We start from the raw sequence: 5,982 nt of genomic DNA on the forward strand, positions 1-5,982 counted from the left end.
CGCTCTGCTGTACTGTAACTGTAAGAGCGTAAGAATAACATGGTAAAAGTACTGTAAAAGTATGCTGATGACGGATGAAAATGATATTGACAATGAAATTATAATAAAAGAAGAACAATAGAACTTATAATCAAATCAATAAAGAAGCTTTAAAAAAATGAAATTTAAAAGAAGTAAGAAAAAACTGCCTCAAGAAGTGAAAAAAATTGTCCCTGTTGTTGAGATGTGAAGTGGACATAATCGTGTCTGTTAAGAATTAGAAGAAATGAAAGATGCCACTTTTTATTTTAAATGTAGATTGCACATTAGCAGAACACTAAAAAAAAAAGTAAAGAAAGAAAATCCAATGTGGCAACTTGGTTGCTAGTGAAAAAAGTAAAATTACTCCGCTCAGCATTGCTGCTGGTGTGATGTCTAGTGTTAGTTAGGTGTCACTATATTAGAGTGATATCTTGTTACTTCATATTTTCATTTTAAAACCTGTAGAACAACTTGATTGATTTGTAAATTTCCTTATATGACCATTGTTTTAGTTTTCCGCAGCCATTATAATTCAATTTGAAATATTGAAAGGTACTGGAGAGGAGTCTTAGCGGGTTTTTTTTTTTGTCTGTTAGTTTTAGTTATAGGTCATAGTGCAGGTCCAAGTGTTGGAAATGTACAATGTTTTATTTTTTATTTTAAGGTTAGTTGAAGGAATACTTTCCTTAGCTCAAGGAACGTGCAGAAGACCTCCCCTATTTACTACTTACTACTACTACCCAAGTACTAATGCTAGACTACTTCTTCCGCCACCTCACTCCTAAACGGACTGACACCACAGGCAACTGATATTATTCTCTCTCTCTCTCTGAGTGTGTATCTGTCTGTCTATTTCTGCCCATCTCCCCTCTTTTTACTAATTAGTTTGTAGGTGTTTGGCAAATTCTCAAGAACAGCCAAGATATATGCGGCTGTGTGGCACTCACTTCCGGATTGGAAGGTCCTGGGTCGAGCCTCATCAAGGACTCACATTCTCTCACTGTACTCATGTGTATGATTTCTTATCCGCTAAGAGCGTTGTCTGTCAGAAGAAAAACATCGCCTAACGTTCTACTTGTTACGTGTTGCTGCTAGTCATGGATCCTTTGTAAAGTGCTTTGAGCATGTTTGGTGGATATTGCGGCTTATGAAAGCTCAATTCTTTTTTTAATATTTATATATATAAAAAAGATGCAGGATGATGACGGGCATGCGCTACTTTATGATGTAGTATAAACCATTCCTAATATATGATTTTGCTAAATAGGCCTACACTCAAATTTTACGAGTGTATCTGGTGGCAAATATTAGACACTCGTTGCCACTGTGATTTTGATGAAACTTGGCTTATACACAGATACATGAATTTTCCTAATACGGCTTCAAACATGCGATCTGAACTTCAATTTATAATGAAGTAATTTTTCTCAAATGACAGCTTGATTGAATGTGACAAGATCCTTTTACTTAATACAATTCAATTTAGTGTGGTCTGTAGTTGTTTGCCTAATATTAGAATGCACAGAATTTGAATTTTTATTGACTTTAAATATTGAAAACAACATGCCTTTGGCTTTCCATTTGTGCCATTCAGCTTTTGACCTAGTCCCTGATTTGAGTACCACGTCACAAATTTAAGTTCTTCGAGAAAACTCTCGACTTACTTTCTTATTCTTCTAACGTACTGAACTGTAACACCTTTGTCTCAGTTGGAGAAAATATTGCAATTTTTAACTTAATATTTAGGTGTTTATGTTATGATCTTTTATATTATTCCGTGTTTTTCAGCTTCCATCATATCACCCTGAGGAAAGTTGGCTAATTTATGACTTTTGTGTCTATGAATGCAAGCAGGGCAAAAAGCAATTGACTTCAAGCAAAGGAGTTCGCCCTAACCAGAGGTAGGAGGTTGTTTTTGGACGGGGGCAGGAGGTGTTTTTTTACTTTTACATATTTAAAAAAAAATGAAAATATTATATGCACAAGGTTATAATATTTCAGCATAACTCGGAAGTAAATTATCACCATCAGCTTTTCTATCTTGATTGCCAAGACAATTTTAATAAAGCAATCAAACTGATTCTGAATTTTAAAACATCCAGAGGAAGAGGCAATGTGTGCCTATCTGCAGCTCATTTACAGTCTTCAGTGGGCGGGCTGCACGATGTAATACAGCAAGACAATAGTTCAACTATTACCAGAACAGTTTTAAAAAGTGAAAGACTTGATTTGTTCAAAAAATCTGATTGCGCTGGATTAGTATTATTATTGAATGTCTTATTAAGATTTATTTTCAATTGCTCTATAATCTGCATGTTGAAATCCTTCACAATTGAGGTATGCAAGTGACAACGCTATTAATATTTTATCATACTATGTTGTGGATAATTTTATTATTTGTAATAAAAAGTTTTTCTTACCATGCAGGACTCTGAAATTAATACTGGCTTCTGAGGGTTACAGGGGCTAATCACAACCATGAAAATCACCCATGCGATAAATTGGTAAGACTCATTCATTTTATACTTATTTTCCATCGACATTTTGTCCCTGCAGTTTTTCGCTGCCGAAAATTTTACACTTGACAGCAATTAATTGCAAATTCTATTTTAGTCGCAATTAGACTCAATTTTTTTTATAAATATGTATTATTTTTTCTTTTCTTGTTACTTTATATTTTCAGTACCTTAATTGTCCCTCCCCCCTCCCACTATTGAGTGTAATATATAGTAATAGATTAGTTAGGTAAATGCACTGTTGACACCAGGACCAAATGTTTAAAGAACAACAGCCATTCCAACTCATATTTTATTACGATACATTCAAGGTGGCGCACTGAGATGGAGAGATGATGACCAGCTTGTGACAAAATTGACTGTTCCAGAATTTGTATTTTTTTTTATTAAAAAAAAAATTTCTTGGAAGGGTTCTGGGCAGAGAGTTCACATTTTTCTATCCCTTATATTTGTTTTCCCTTTCCATGTTGCTCCCTGTCTTTGTTATGGATTAAGATTGCTCATTTTTTTCCTGGTCCTTGCGGGGGTCTTTAGTTGGGAGGCAGACAGTCAAATACAGTACCTTTCTTCTTGAGATGATTTTTTATACTGTAAATCATCTCTCTGTTATGTACTGTTATAGGTTTTGAATATTATTGCATTATGTAAATGTTTTAGCAGGATCCTTTGCTTGTGTCTCGGTGAGACTTTGAGGTAATGTCAAAATTGGTACATCTTTGAGGTGCTCGTGAAATCTACTGTTCCCTATTTATTGAATCAGTCACCATATCATCATCCTTTTTATAGTGTTGTAAGCGCTATTAAGTCCTGTAAGACAATATAAGCAGATCTAGGTGGTGGTATTTTTTTGGGTCTTTTTTTTTTTTTGTCTTTGTTTTTTTTTTTGTTCCAGATAAGGAATTTTAAGATTTGATGGTTGTCCATAGACTTTTCAAAATAAAATTTGACTTTGACTATGAGTACGATGCAGTTATAAGTGCTTGATTTCTGAGGACTAATTATAAATGGTGACCACTCTATTGCGTTTTTGTATGCCATGAAAATGTTAGAAAGACAATGAAGCGACGTTTGTTGGGAATTCTGCAGTCATTCATTTAACCCTTGAATTTGATGAGCGCCTGTTGCATTTTAGTTCATTCAAGTATTTTAGAGTGACAAACACAACTCGTGCATTATGGGTTTATATGCAGATTTTTGTCTTTAAATTGTCAATAAAAAATAAAATGCTTTTTATTGTTTTGTTAGCTGGCAGGTCTGAATTGAATGCTATTGCATACAATTTTGTACTTTTAATCTTTTTTCTTTTTACATTTAGCCATCCTCACTTTATCCGGAGAATCGCCTGCCCCTCGTGAATGAGACAGTGAAGGCTATGGCTAAAACAAAGGTGTCCACAACCCAACTTAGGCAATACATTCAATCAAGCCAAGGATAAAATGTATTGCCTAAAGATGTCGAAGATTTGCAGCGGAGATTGTTCAAGACTGATATTGACAGGACGGACGGTGAGACGGTACAGGAATTACTGAGAGAGATAGAGGAGGAAGGAGGTGTAACAAAGTTCAGTGTGAATGAGGATGGTGGTTTTGAGTATTTGTTTTAAGTAACGGGAAGAATGAAGCGTGATTTGAGTGTTTTTTGTGATGTGTTTGTTATGGATGCAACATACAAAGTAAATCGATATTTGTATCCACTTGTGAATATTATGTGCATAGATGATGAGGGTCATGGCGGGCGAAAGACTGGAAATCCATGACCAACCTGAAACTGACATTGTACCAGTATGACGTGTGACAAATACACAGGAAGGACTGTATCGAATTGTATCTTCAGTGACAAACAGGATCAATAGCTTATTTCAAGTTATGGTAGAACATCAGTTTCTGCAAAGAATCTCCCAGTTGGAACAATTTTTGACTCTTGTCTCTGAAGATAAAGACTTTGACATTGTTGACATGACTGACTTAATACAGACAAATCCCCATTCTAACCCTCTTTCTGACTTTTCAGAGACACCAGACATTGTAAATGCACGTACTGACCAGAGACCACAGACATTATAAATACACACTCTGCCCAGACAGAGACCACAGAAGTTATGGACACACCGACTGACCAGACAGAGACCACAGACGTTATGGACACACAAACTGACCAGACAGAGAGACCAAAGACGTTATGGACACACAGACTGACCAGACAGGGACTCCAGATAACAGAGACATGCGACCATAAAGATGCCCTTGACACGACAGAGACAGACTGCGAAATTTTTCAAATGTGACTCTACACAGGAAATTTCATACAGAATTCCCTTAATACCTTTACTCATTGTCCATTTGTAAAATTTATTTTCATGTAATAAACCACCAAAAAAGTAAATTTTTAACGTGGGTGGGGGCTGTCACGTTACTGTAGAACGAGCTTAAGTCTCAATGGGATATTAGCTTTAGGCAACCACAAGTTGGTATTTTTCAAACCTGTTGCTATGCTATCTTGTGATGACAACGTCTCTCAGTCGCCAAACGTCACTAGCTATCCTTCACATAATGCAGGGTTGATTGTGTGAAGTACGTTTGGGGCCGGAAGATAGCAAGGCATAGTGCAGGCTACTGTACTGTGTCAGTCCGTGAACGGGTGACCAATTCATAGTACAGAGAAGGCAAATCTGTTACTATATGTCCCAATAAAAATATAACACAGAGAAGGCAGAAACTGTGTTATACAGGTCGGTACAGAATAAAACAAATATAACACAGGAGACCAAACACTGTGTTGTAGAATATCAAAATTTCAAAGGTGGTCGGTCAGTGACGAAATAAAAAGGGACATTATAAGTCGTAATATCACATCCCAATAAAAGAGTGTGACAGTAAAAAGGTGCCCGTTAACAATTGAGTCGGTCAAGTCTCTATCCAGATTCAAAAGGATAGTGCAAAGTCCTGTATGTAAAACAAATTTGAGAAGCATGGTTGTTCTCAATACTTGTTGGGTCGTGATCGGTATAGAGTGAAGTAGTGTTCATGCTACACATCTTCACGAAATATCAGAGCAATGCTGTGTCAAGATTACAGAGGAGCAAGAAGACAAGATTTGTTTGTGTGTCTTTATATGTTACGGAATAGGTACATGTTGGTTGTCAAAACTTTCATTTTTATTTTGACATTTTCTTGATCTTTTAAAATAAAATTATAATTTAATTTAATCAACAGACTTGTTTAATAATTTAAAGATATAGTTTTTTGTGGGGACCTTTTGTAAAATCATTAGTCTGATTGTAGTTGTAAATTTCTTTATATTCTAATGTCATAAAATCAGTGACACCACTGAATTCCTACCAGCGCTTTTACTCACTGAGTCCCTACCACCAGCGCTATTACTCACCCAGTCCCTACCACCTGGGCGGGGTTCCTGACCTCCCAATGTGGGCAGGGGGGTTCATACT

At 36.1% G+C, this 5,982-nt stretch overlaps 1 long non-coding RNA gene across 2 annotated transcripts in view; it reads left to right on the forward strand.

Annotated features, from left to right (window-relative positions):
- Positions 1-5,742, forward strand: part of LOC144973111 (uncharacterized) — a 12,059-nt gene extending 6,317 nt beyond the window's left edge. Inside the window, exons 1-4 of one of the 2 annotated variants that reach the window (XR_013645492.1) lie at positions 1-573; positions 1,810-1,922; positions 2,449-2,525; positions 3,853-5,742. The exon at positions 1-573 is cut by the window's left edge and continues 391 nt beyond it. This is a non-coding gene — a long non-coding RNA (uncharacterized LOC144973111). The remainder of the gene's footprint in view (positions 574-1,809; positions 1,923-2,448; positions 2,526-3,852) is intronic. The other variant, XR_013645491.1, reaches the window with a different exon arrangement.
- The last annotated feature ends 240 nt before the right edge of the window (positions 5,743-5,982 follow it).

This window comes from Berghia stephanieae, chromosome 5, assembly GCF_034508935.2.
Source record: "Berghia stephanieae isolate SIO BIC M18660-M18661 chromosome 5, UCSD_Bste_1.3, whole genome shotgun sequence".
Taxonomy (NCBI): Eukaryota; Metazoa; Mollusca; class Gastropoda; order Nudibranchia; family Aeolidiidae; genus Berghia; species Berghia stephanieae.